Source organism: Patiria miniata, unplaced genomic scaffold, assembly GCF_015706575.1.
Source record: "Patiria miniata isolate m_02_andy unplaced genomic scaffold, ASM1570657v1 HiC_scaffold_2, whole genome shotgun sequence".
Lineage (NCBI taxonomy): Eukaryota > Metazoa > Echinodermata > Asteroidea > Valvatida > Asterinidae > Patiria > Patiria miniata.
In genome coordinates this window covers 12,207,461-12,220,432 of record NW_024037058.1, presented here as the reverse complement: position 1 = coordinate 12,220,432, position 12,972 = coordinate 12,207,461, and the positions used below count along the sequence as shown (strand labels likewise).

Genomic DNA, 12,972 nt, shown 5'->3' with positions numbered 1-12,972 from the left:
AGTTATACACCGTAACCAATGAACCGTGGCATTCTGTGTTTAAAAATCAGTAAACACTCAGCCAATTTCTGTGCCAAGCTGCAGCTCTCTGTCATTTAAAGCCAATACTCAATAAGATCAAGTTTGCGGTGGCACCATGTAACAAATCTCCTTTGTGAACTGGTGAGGTTCAGAAAAGGATCGGGGAAACTCAAAGTTTCAGAAAGTATACTGCCCGTCGTCAGGTTTCTCCTGATTGATGATGGGCAGAGTATACTGTCCGGAATTTCCAGTTCTCCCGGTTTTATTTAGAACCGCACAATATGAGATTTGTTAAATGGTGCTCCCGTAAACGTTCATCTTATTGCTATCTTTACCAAGTCGATGTGCTAATCTATGATAATTCTAGCTGATTCAGCGATTCATTATGCAAAAAAAAACTCTTGACCTCGATATTCTGACCATTCAGCGGGCGCTTTCTATATCGGGTATCGTCATGGATATCTATAAATAAAACCTAGACAAGACATCTATTATTCTTTTTTATGTTGTGAATTGAGCAAAAAAGTCTGCGGTCACGCGCTCTGTAATGATATGTTAAGCGATACGCCAAGCAATAATAAAGCTGTCCAATCACGGTCGTGTCTAGATTTTGCAGAGCTATGCGCGTCCGGCACTGCATCTGAATCGACCAATCAAAAACTTAGTCCATATTTCGGAATGAAGTGACGTCAAGATTTTAGTAAAAGTCGACTCCGATTGGCTGGCGCGCGGGGTCGCATAAGTGCCGGTTCGTACTTCACGCGAATGCGAATGAGATGCGAATTTGACGTCACGAAGCATTCGCTGCGTAATTCGCCGAAGTTAAAATGTGTTCAACGTTAGCGAATTCGCAGCGCGAAAACTCCCCATGACGCCACAAATTCGCGTTCGCGTTCGCTTTCGCGCCGAGTATGAACCGGCCTTTCATCTGCATGCCTATAGATAATTATATCATACGTTGGACCGGAGATAGGGCTCCGTGGACAACGGATGATTCTCAGACTACTCTTTACCATGCAAACCTTCAAATTTTATTGAGCCAATACTCACTTCCTTCTCCAGTGAAACCTGACTTTTCTGAAGCTGGTCCTTCCCCTAGGTCATTCATGTACACCACCTGCACCTCCAGCTCTTTGTAGATATCACCGTCATCGATCTCGTAGCTGGTCGTCCTGTAGTCCTCAACGAGTTCCTCGTTCCAGTTCTCGGCGTCTGGCTCCTTCCATCTTATCACGTACGTGAATCCGGGGCCGTTCTGGTCATACGGGTGCACTTCCTGGAAAGGGTGGCAATTCGGGTAAAGGTCAACAACTATTGTAGTACATATTTGTGAGACATGCTGGCAAAATGAGACAAAACTTGGCAGAGGTGGACATGAGGGTTTGCAGATAGTAGGAAGTAGAATATAATTCTCCTTAAAGTATTGTTTGTTCAACTACAGTTGGAAATTCAGCAGACAAGTTATGGCTGTTTATAGAAACATGTGTCAAAAAGTAAAATACTGAAAAAAATCCAATTTCTGTATTCAGGAAAATGAAAGATGTCAATGGTTTGTCCCTAAACACACTTTTAATCTACGATTTGTATAACATTTCTTTAAAATATGTGTTGTAGACATAATGAAAGATTACCAATAAATCTAAAAGTCGAAAAAAAAAATCACGGGTGGTGATCTTGATTCATTTTTGTTATGGGGGGCATTTTATCTCCAATATGGCCTGTGTCCAGTCCCGTCTCATTTTGCCAGAATGCCTCACATTTGTTTCCTTTTCATACATATTTTTTAATGTTTCTTTTTTATAAAGGCACTTGGGGGCTTTTGAAAATTGGATTCTGTTTCAAAAGCTCAATTGCATTACACAAGCTAACTTTTTCTTTCAGAGGTGGAATTTGTTTCAAATTTGAATTTTCAAAACTGAATTCCTTTCCTAAATCCAGGTTGTTTCAAAAGATTGAATACCGTTTCAAAAAGAAAAATTCCGTTCAGGAATGCGTGAAATGTTCTACTCAGACTCCTTCCTATTCCAACTGGGAACATCAGGTGTGTCTACCGTGCATGTACTTATGTACAGTGTATGGTAACATTTTCAGAAAGGTATGTTATGTACATTGTACATGTAAGTACAACAGCTGATTCCAGCTGCATACGCACCAGGAACATAGGTCATTCCCGGATCCCATCACGAACGTCCCACTTTATAAAAGTCAATTAATTCACAAAGAGCTGTTAAAACATTAGGACAGACATCTGCGCTTTAACTCGGAAGTGAGTGTGACGCCTTGTGGCTGCACCTCAAATTCGTCTCTCATTTTTATCCGTGTTTGTACTGTTTCCGTATTGTGTTTAAAGACCATTTTTATATCTGTGGTGCAATGAAGAGCTGGAGAATCTTCAGGAGTGAGTGCTAGTCGTGATCGATGAACTCGTAAGTTGATTTTTGGCTGTAAAAAAATTGCTCATCCGCCACTGCTTTGGACAGTAAAAATCAGTCAACCATGAATGTATACCCTGTGTGCGAGCTCAAACGTATTGGTGCAGCGGTACTCTCCCGTTGAGCAGTTCTACCTGATACAGTATGGCAGAGGATTAAGGCCCTGGGACTGTGCAATGTTTCACCTACCCGCAGAGGCTACAGGGGCGGAGCCAACAGAGTGCATACAATACGCACAAGAATTACAACAGCCCGACAGCAATCTTGTTATTCAGCCGGCGTCAATAAGAACAATTTAGTTAGTTTAACTAACAAAAGCTGGACTTTCCCATGCATTCTTAACCTAAATGTTCGCTCCCTGAGTATTGAAAAAGCTGACAAATTGCTAGCAGTTGCCCAGAACAATCAAGTGGACATCGCATGTGTGTCAGAGACATGGTTCAACGATCACATAACGGACGAAGCCGTAGCTCTTCCAGGTTTTACATGTGAGAGATAGGACAGAGTAAAACAGAAAGGAGGCGGAGTCGCGTGCTACATCAGAAACACAATCCCTTACAAAAGGTTGCAGATCCTTAACGATGAAACTCATGAAGCAGTGTGGTTGTCCCTGAGGCCACGAAAACTTCCCCGACGTTTTTCCACCCCGGCCATTGGTTGCATTTATCACCCACCTGATGCAGATAACACATCAATGCATGACTACATTATCAACTGCGTGGATAGTATCCTGCGTCTGCACCCGTCGTGTGGCGTAGTTGTGACAAGTGACTTTAATCAATTGAGAGACAACTTTCTTGGAACCCATTACGGCTTCAAGCAACTGGTTGAAACTCCAACACGGCAACAGCCAATTCTAGACAAGGTATGGACTAACTTGTCACCAGTTTATGATAAGCCGATCGTGATTTCCAAACTTGGAACATCAGACCATAACATGGTACTATTCTCACCATCAAATGCCCCTTCCCTGAACACTGGACACAAAGTGAAGGTCACCACTAGGTGTATGGGCCGGCAAGAGAAAGCTCTCTTTGCGTCAGCATTATCTGAGATCGAATGAAAGGAGTTGTATCACTCGGAAAGCTGCCAGGAGAAGAGTTCCATTTATCAGAGAACCAAGAACTCTATAATGGCGTCATGTTTTCCTACTAAGATAGTGACCCGGCATACCAACGACAAACCATGGGTCACCGATTCGTTTAGGAAATTGGTACAGAGACGCCAGAGAGCAAAGATGGCAGGCAACATCAAGGTTGCAAGAATGCTTCGTAACCAAGTCAACCGCTCCGCCTCACGCCTCCGACACAACTTTTATCAGTCCAAGATCGCGTCGTTGGAGAACTGCTCTGGAAAAATATGAAGATGCTCATTGGTGCGTCATTAGGCGGAGAGAACAGTCTACAGGGTCTAGCTAACACAATGACAAATGGTGATCTTCAAGCACTTGCGGACAACATCAATGACTTTTTGTCTCTGTTAGCAGTGATCTCCCCCGCCTGGACGAAACCCATCCAGTATTCCAGACAGCAGACCCGGTGCCAGTAGAGTTCTACATTAGCGTCCGTACAACGAAAAGAGCTTTGGATAAGATCAAAGTCAACAAAGCTACGGGATCGGATGGAATACCTGCATGGATCCTTCGTGACTTCTCAGACCTCTTAGCTACTCCTCTAACTGACATCTTCAATAGTTCTGTTGAAGAAGGAGTAGTTCCCACCGTATGGAAAACTGCAGACATCGTTCCCGTGCCAAAGTCACACCCATAGGTCAGTAGAAAGGGATATCAGACCAATCTCACTGACTCCCATCGCTGCTAAAGTTTTTGAATCCGTCGTACTCCAATGGATGACCGTGCAGCTCAAGGACAAAATAGACCCCAACCAATTTGGATGCATATCTGGGACTGGCACTACAGACGCTCTTGTGGAAATGGTGCATCGATGGTACGAGGCGACTGACAAACCTGGTTGCTTCGTACGGATCTTGCTGTTGGATTACTCAAAGGCATTCGACCATATTAATCACCATATCCTCATTCAGAAACTCACAAACATCGGCCTGGATCATCACCTAGTACGCTGGATGGCTGCGTTCCTGGTGGATAGAGCTCAACGCGTCAAAATTGGGCCTGTGCTGTCAGAGTTTGGTTACCCCAGTGGTGGTGTTCCGCAGGGAACATTATCTGGACCCAAGGATTTCCTGGTCCAGATTAACGACCTGGAAACTCCATGCCCTTTGTACAAGTACGTGGATGACAGCACTATATTTGAAATCTGCAAGAAGGGGTCTGCGTCAGAACTTCAAGAATCTGCAGACATTGCTTCCCAGTGGTCTCTGAGGAACGACATGAAAATCAACGCTTCAAAGACCAAAGAACTCATTATTTGTTTTTGTAAGGACCCATCTCATTCAGCCAATTTGCCTAACATCATTGATAGAGTCACACAGGTCAAAGTTTTGGGAATAATACTGTCCTCAGACCTACCTTGGAATGCTCATGTTGACCACATAGTTCGTAAGGCTAGTAAAAGACTATATATGCTGTATCAGCTGAAACGTGCAGGTGTGTATCAAGCTGACCTACTTAAAATTTACTTGTCAGTGATAAGACCAGTTCTAGAATATGCCTGCCAAGTATGGCACAGCAGCTTGGCTAACTACTTGTCCAGCAAGATAGAAATGGTACAGAAGAGAGCCATAAGGTGTATATACCCAGGGCAGAGTTATAACCCTACATTAGTTTCTCTCGGCATCCAATCACTTCATTAAAGACGTAAGGAATTGTGCATGGCTTATTTTCAGAAACTCTAGGATCCGTCTAATAAATTACACAGCCTCCTCCCCCATCCCCGTGAAGTGTCATATAATCTAAGATCTACCAATAAACTGCCCCTCCCGGGACCCGCACAGATAGGTTTAAAAATTATCTTATCCCATGGTGCCTTTTTAATCAGTAGCTTTTTAACCAGTAGCTTCGTCGAATGAATTTTTAAAGATAATTGCAGTTAATTTTAGATGTTTTTTTTTTCTCCTGAAAAACATCCGTTTTTGAATGCAATCTACTTTGTAGATCTGCCTGTTTCCTTATGTTTTAGCTCAGGATCATTGTTGTGGTATTTTGTATCTGTTAATTTTTGTGTGTGTATTTTAAGCTGCTATAATTATATGTAAAATATGTGTATACGTAATCAGAACCCGCACAGATAGGTCCGAAAATTCTCATATCCCATCGTACCTTATTAATCAGTAGCTTTTTATCAGCAGCTTCGTTTAATGAGTTTTTAAGACAATTGCACTTAATTATATTTCGTCCTCGTCGTCGAGACTCACCGTGTATTATTGTCCCTGGTAATACGGTTTGCACCACCCTTTGAAGAAAATGGATCATTCCTTCATTCATAAAAATGCAAATTAGCCCTAGCACGCTGGGTATAAAGCCCCCAAGAAACCATTGAAGCATGTCTTTGTTTCTTGTGGTACGGCTAGCACACACGTATTTTACACTACGTCTTCAGTTTCACGTACTTGTTCAATTTTAGCTACAACCAATTCGGTTTTTCTACGTTTATTGCTTCGATATGTCGACCAAGAAATGGAAAGCCAACGACAAGCAGGCTAAAGATGTGCCTGGTTCAGCCTTGAGATCTTCGTCTACGGCCTCGGGACCGTCTGCGGCCTCGTCAACCTCGCCTATGGTTGAACGAGTGCGTAAGTCACAGGCCCCAGCCTCGCCTTGGGCTGGTGGTCAACGTGCAGAAGAATTGGAAAGCGGGCCGCCTTGCCCAATTTCCGCCACCGACACGAGAGCGTATTCCTCGCAGAATATACCGCAAGTGTCTAGAGCACCACAGGCTAGACGTGTGGTAGAAAATGAGCCCGGACAGACCTCGCCTTGGGTCGTCCCTCACAATCAACCAGGGCCGTCTTTCTTCCCCGGACAACAATGGAATTTCCCGCCTACAGCCAGCAATGCTACCGCTAGCGGGCAGCAGTCATTCAATATGGCGGCGCCCATGGCTCCGCCGTATTGGTCATTTCCGTGGTTTAACTCCGCACAACAGTGGCCTCCTAACACTACCCAACAGATGTATCATCAACATTGGGGAAATCCCTCAACCCCTGGACAGCTCTCGCTTCCTCCGCCGGCGAGTCCGAACATTTGGGGCGGTAATTCGGGCCCTGGTACGGGTGCGAATTTGGACTCCGTGAGTGTCGGACCGGCAATATCGGAGATTGGTGGTGACGCTGAATCGGAATCTCTCAATCCGAGTGGACAAGGCATCAGGTTTTCCAGTGACGGATAAAGTTCTTTCCTGGTGGGAAGACCTGCGTTCAAACAAATTGGGACATGAAGAGTTCAAAGAAGAGACTCTATCCAATCAAGTACCAGTCGAACAGGAACCACATTTCAAGGCTCCAGAATTACCAAGTCAGGTAAAGTCATCCTTCAAGGAAGTTCGATCGTCTTTAGTAACTCAAGATGACAAGCTTAAAGACTCTCATAATCATCTGCTGAAAGCAGCTTTACCATTGACCCATCTTTTTGATGCTTTGGTGGACCCATCCTGTCCAGAGACAGTTGACACCAGTATGGTTAAAGATCATGTCACCTCGGCATTGATACTGCTTGGGTCTGCAAGCCAGAGTCTAGCTCTTTCAAGACAACATGCTTTTGATGAGCTACTTGACAGAAAATTTGAAAGCCTCAAACGAAATTCACCGTCGATGAGCCATCTCTTTGGTGGAAACTTAGTCAAGGACATAGAGGATGCCGAGAAAGCAAATAAACTAGCAGCCAAAGTCACCAAGACTGCAACATCTACTGCAGGGCCGTACAAGGGGAATATATTTTCTCCTTATTATTCTGCGGTAAACAGAAGATTTCGGGGCAACAACTCCTATCAAGGGTGATCATCGGGCTATACTACCAAGCCAAAGTATGCAGCCTATAAATCTGCATCCTCAAGCCGTGGCAAATTCAGATCAGAGCGAGGTTCGTTTGATCAGAAATCAAAAAAGTAGATACATGTTCATGTATTTCTTTCAAGACAAGTCGTCTTCAATATTTTGTTTGTAATTGGAAATCCCTAACAAGAGACAGTTGGATACTTCAGTCAGTTGTTGGTCATAAAATAGAATTTTTAGAAGTTCCGTTTCAATACAATGCGTAAGAATTTGGAACGGCCAAACACTACTCAATCCAACACCGGATGTGGTGATCCAGACAGATGCATCACTCCAAGGATGGGGTGCTTTGCACATCCGAAATCCGCACAGGCGGCAGATGGTCGATATTGGAACAGAATCTACACATCAACCATCTAGAACTGTTGTCAGTGTACTACGCCCTTCGGGCATTGGTGTACCATCAACGCAACCTACACATCCGACTACAGGTGGACAACATGACAGTAATGTCATACATCAGCCACAAAGGGGGGACTCAATCGCCAGAATTGTCATCCCTTGCAGTGAAGATATGGACATGGTGTCTACACAGACAAATAACATTGTCAGTAGAATATCTCCCAGGAGCACAAAATGTCATAGCAGACGAATTGTCGCGCAACTTCAACGACCGCACAGAGTGGCATCTTCTCCCCGAAATTTACAGAGCAGTGGTAGAAAAGATGAAATTTCAACCGTCGATCGATCTGTTTGCATCACGGCTCAACAGACAGGTTCCAAGATTCATATCATGGCACCCAGATCCACAAGCATGGCAAGTGGACGCGTTCACCATCAACTGGTGCAACATGGCAGGGTATCTGTTTCCTCCCTTCAGTCTGCTCTCAAGGTGCCTTCAGAAAATTCAAATAGAAGAAGCCACAGTTCTGCTAATTGCACCAGTTTGGAAAACACAACCGTGGTATCCACTAATGTTAAAACTGACAGTAAAAACACCATTACTGTTACCACAGCGCCCAGATCTCCTTCAATTATGTCACAATCGTCAACAACACCCCATGCACAAGGTGATGCAGCTGGCTGCCTGGGTGCTATCGGGAAATCACTCGCAGCAAGAGGACTTTCGCAGAAGGTGTCCTCAGTTATCATGGCATCATGGAGAAAAGGAACAAATGCTCAATTTGACTCAGCATGGAATCGCTGGAGTCGCTGGTGTCATCAACGACACTTGGATCCAGTTCAAGCACCTTTAGCAGAAGTGTTGGAGTTTCTCCATGCATTGTTGGAAGATGGGCTACAATATAGGACAATTAATGTCTACAGGTCTGCTATTTCATCAGCCCATGTTCAGGTGGATGATGTCCCTATTGGACAACATCCTTTAATGACAAGGTTTTTTAAAGGTATTTTTAATATTCGACCACCGAAACCTAGGTATTCATTTACTTGGGATGTTGGGAAAGTTCTCCGTTACCTTGGTTCACTCTCATCAAACAGGAAGCTCAGTTTGAGGCTTCTGACGCTCAAATTGGTCATGCTGGTCGCTCTCGTGACAGCAGGGCGTTGCTCATCATTAATTGCTCTGGATTTACATCACATGAAGAAGTCCAGGACAGCATTTGAATTTGCACCAGTCAGCCAGTCTAAATGTTCCTCAGCACATAGGCCAGTTCCAAATGTTGTTTTGGCCCGTTATCCAGCAGATCAAAAACTATGTGTTTTTTTCAACGTTGGAGGTGTATATTCATCGTACAGGATTGCTTAGACGCCTAAATAATCAGCGCTTTACAAGGCTGTTTCTATCATTCGGGAAACCTCATCATCCAGTAGTTTCATCTACTATTGCTAGATGGCTGAAAATAGTGATGGCATCGGCAAGTATAGATGTCTCACATTATAAAGCACATTCTACTCGGGCTGCGTCTACATCTGCTGCAGCAAGAGTAGGAGTTTCTACTGCTCAGATTTTACTGACAGCAGGCTGGTCATCGGTGAACACCTTTGGAAAGTTTTACAAGCGAGATGTACCATGTTCAGAGGAATATGGAAGAGCAGTCCTGTCTTCGGCTTAGCTGTGAAATATACACGGTGAGTCTCGACGACGAGGACGAAATATAATTTCAAATTATGTAAGAATTCTTACCTGCCATATTATTGGAATTATATGAGGCCGAGGAGGAGAGACTCACCTCCCTCCCTCGGTGCCTCAGTTCTCTTCAGCCTCCCACCCATCTTGAGTCCTCAGCCAGGACCAGTACCTTAGATCTACAAAGAGACATGCTTCAATGGTTTCTTGGGGGCTTTATACCCAGCGTGCTAGGGCTAATTTGCATTTTTATGAATGAAGGAATGATCCATTTTCTTCAAAGGGTGGTGCAAACCGTATTACCAGGGACAATAATACACGGTGAGTCTCTCCTCCTCGGCCTCATATAATTCCAATTATATGGCAGGTAAGAACCCTTACATAATTTGACATTTTAAAATGAATTTTTATATCCTGAAAATAACCGGTAGTTTTTTAACGCAATCTCCTTCTTTTTTTTTTTGATCTGCTTGTTTTCTTATGTTTTAGCTTGGGATCATTGTTCGTGGTATTTTGCATCTGTTAATCTCTTTTATGTGTATTTTAAGCTGTTATAAATTTATGTAAAATGTGTGTATTATGTAATCCAACCTAACGGTTGCCAATAAATATATTATCCTATCCTATCCTAACTGATGTGTCATTTCATACTTTTCATTGAGGAACTTTTTTTCTTGCTTTAAAACAACATGCAAGAAAAAAAAGTACTGACAGCCACATTTTTATGCATGAGCAATGTCTTAATCCAGTTTAGAAAAAGTAAAGAATATCTTCGGAAGCAACACCCAAGTCGTAATAATCACATTCATTATCCCATACAAAGATGAAGACGCAAGGGGAAGATTTTTTTGCCCAACTTCACAGTCGTGTTTCGAGTCATTTGTAAATAAATTTCCTCACTTTTATCCACAAAGAGGTCGTTTTAAAAGACAATAAAGAGAGCAACAACAGCAATTTCTAACTAGGCAACTGCTGGTGAAATATATGTTAATTAATGATTTAGCAGTTTTCTTTGGGAAGGCGGCAGACCAAGTACAAGCTTCAGCTTATTGTCTGACCTCTTCATAGTATTCATACACGTCTTGCTATGAATGTCAAGTTTCTTATTGTTCATTTGTATCTTGTAAATCGCTTGTACTATTATGAAATAAACTAGAAACTCCTTCTACAACAAGCAGAACATTTTTCCAACCATGACATTTCCTGTGATGAAGTCGGGCCCTGTTGGATAAACTTACCGGCCATGTCACACTCAACTTGCCAGGATCCGTGGCTTCAAGTCCCACCTCCTCTGGGGTCTTAGTGATAGCTGCGGCTGCAGTCGTGTACTCATCAGACAACTCGCTGGGCTGAGACTCTCCGATAGCATTGACGGCCACCACGCGGAACCGGTAGGTGACGTAGGGGGAGAGGTCTAAGGAAGCCTGGTTGGAGGTAGCTGGCACAGTAGACTCAACTACCCAGCCAAGGTCGGGGAAGTTGGTCATGCGTGAGACAATGTAATCAGTGATTGGGGAGTTGCCGTCGTCCCCACTGTACCACGCCACAGCAACCATGGTATCGGAGATGTCAGAGCGCTTGCTGACTATCGGTTTCGACGGAGGGGCTGGTACAGCTAATCAAAATCAAGAACAAACAAAACAGAGAGAAAATTATAAGATTTTGGGAAGAGTCGGGTTGGAGCAGTGGTACATCCATTCATAATTTCCCCGCCATTTTCAACTTCTGGACCAGGTTTGAATCCAACCCAGGCCAACACATTGATTTAGGCTTTCAGTCCTGGCCAGATTCTGGGGTATCCCCCCCCCCTGCATAATAATTATTGATTTCTTTACTGATATCACGCTTCAGCTTTCTAGCAAATTTCAAGTGGCAGTCCTTTTGCCTGAAATGTACTGCATTAATAGTTTTGTACCGATCAGGATACCCCGATTCATATTTCCTTTCAAACTAGTATGTTAAATTTAAATCGCTGAGGTGATAAAAGTGTCCTCTTCTTTCTACTGAGGTACATGCATCTTGTAAGAGTACAAGAATTACCTGCTTTAGCTTATCTACATGTATAGTCGACAAAGAGAACCTGTCAAAAACGTTTTGCCTTAATAGGTCTGCGTGCCCATTATTGCCGTAAGTAGTAAAATTGAAAAAAAGCCTGTAATTAACAGTCCCTTGACTGTAATGGAATTTCTGTCATGAGATCAGGTGCATTCCTGTCATGTGTCCTTCATGGATACTTTGTAGGCGGCACAGCACTCTCTACAGCTGGGTGTATTGGCACAGCATTGATATCAGGCACCGACAAAGATGGCAATCAATCACCACGCGGTTGGTCATTCATCAAGAAACGGCTAAATTGGTTGCTGTGAGAAACACAATCCATACGTGTCTAACAACACTGATGGAAAAGGCAGATACGAGGTTAAAAACCAACTTACTCTTAATGACCAGCTCTGTGGCTGCTGAGGCCTCGTCTTCAGATGTCACAGCTTTGCACTTGTACGTTCCAGTGTCCTCCACAACAGTAGCCATCACTTTCAGGTAGTCCGAGCCCGTTTTGGCCCGTCGGAAGCGTCCGCCCGGCACCGTCAGGTCCAGCTCTTCTTCGCCGGCTCCAACGTTACGGTACCAGGTAACTGTGGGTTCCAGCGCGGCATCTTGATCTACCTCGCATGCAATGATGGCGTCTGTACCCAGCTCTACACTCACCTCAGCCCCTGGACCCACGACGATTGTTGTACCTCCTGAAAGACAATTTATATGCACATTTTACAAAGTTGATTTGGAGTCAAGATATGGGGAAAAATATCTTCATGCCGGGAATAATGGGTATACCTAAAAATAGGTGAGAAATTTCTCTTCTTCAAATTCTAGAAAATCTATGTACCATTTTTAATGCCAACTAATCTTGAAGCGACTGCATTGCTCAACAAGATTACTTAAAGGAAGGGTAGATCATCTGTTATTTGTGCATTTTTTTGTTTGAAGCAACAAAATGCTCAAAATCTAAAGATGGGTACTTAACAACTAAGTTGATGAAGTTTTAGCCCTGTGTATTCTAGGATCTTAATTTAAATTCAAAACTTGCCGAGTCCTGTTTTGAATTGCGCCTGAAATGAGCATCGGGGACACGTTCTAATTTAGCCAATTGCAGCTACGCAATACCACGCACTGAACCAACTAATAACCGCGCGCAAGTGTGCATCGTGTCAGCGCTTGCCCACATCCATTAACGGAAATTTCCAAAAATGCATCAGTTGACGCATCTTTGGAAATGGCCTTCTTAATTTTTTTTGTTCAAAGTGGCAGCACGCCAGAAAGACTAATTTCACAGGGAATTGACTGACATCCCCATCTTTAAACCAAGTCACACTTTCAATAATAAATTTGTTATTTTTTTGTTTTGTGAATTCACGTAGCTGCAAATGATCTACTCAATACCTTTAACACAAGAAAGGCAAAGTTGTCAAACCATCACAATTCATCTAGTCTCGTGGCAACTGGCAAGCTACTCAAAAGAACATT

At 43.4% G+C, this 12,972-nt stretch overlaps 1 pseudogene; it reads right to left on the bottom strand.

Annotated features, from left to right (window-relative positions):
* The window catches only part of LOC119726364, a 43,975-nt pseudogene that overhangs the window by 17,695 nt on the left and 13,308 nt on the right, over window positions 1-12,972 (bottom strand).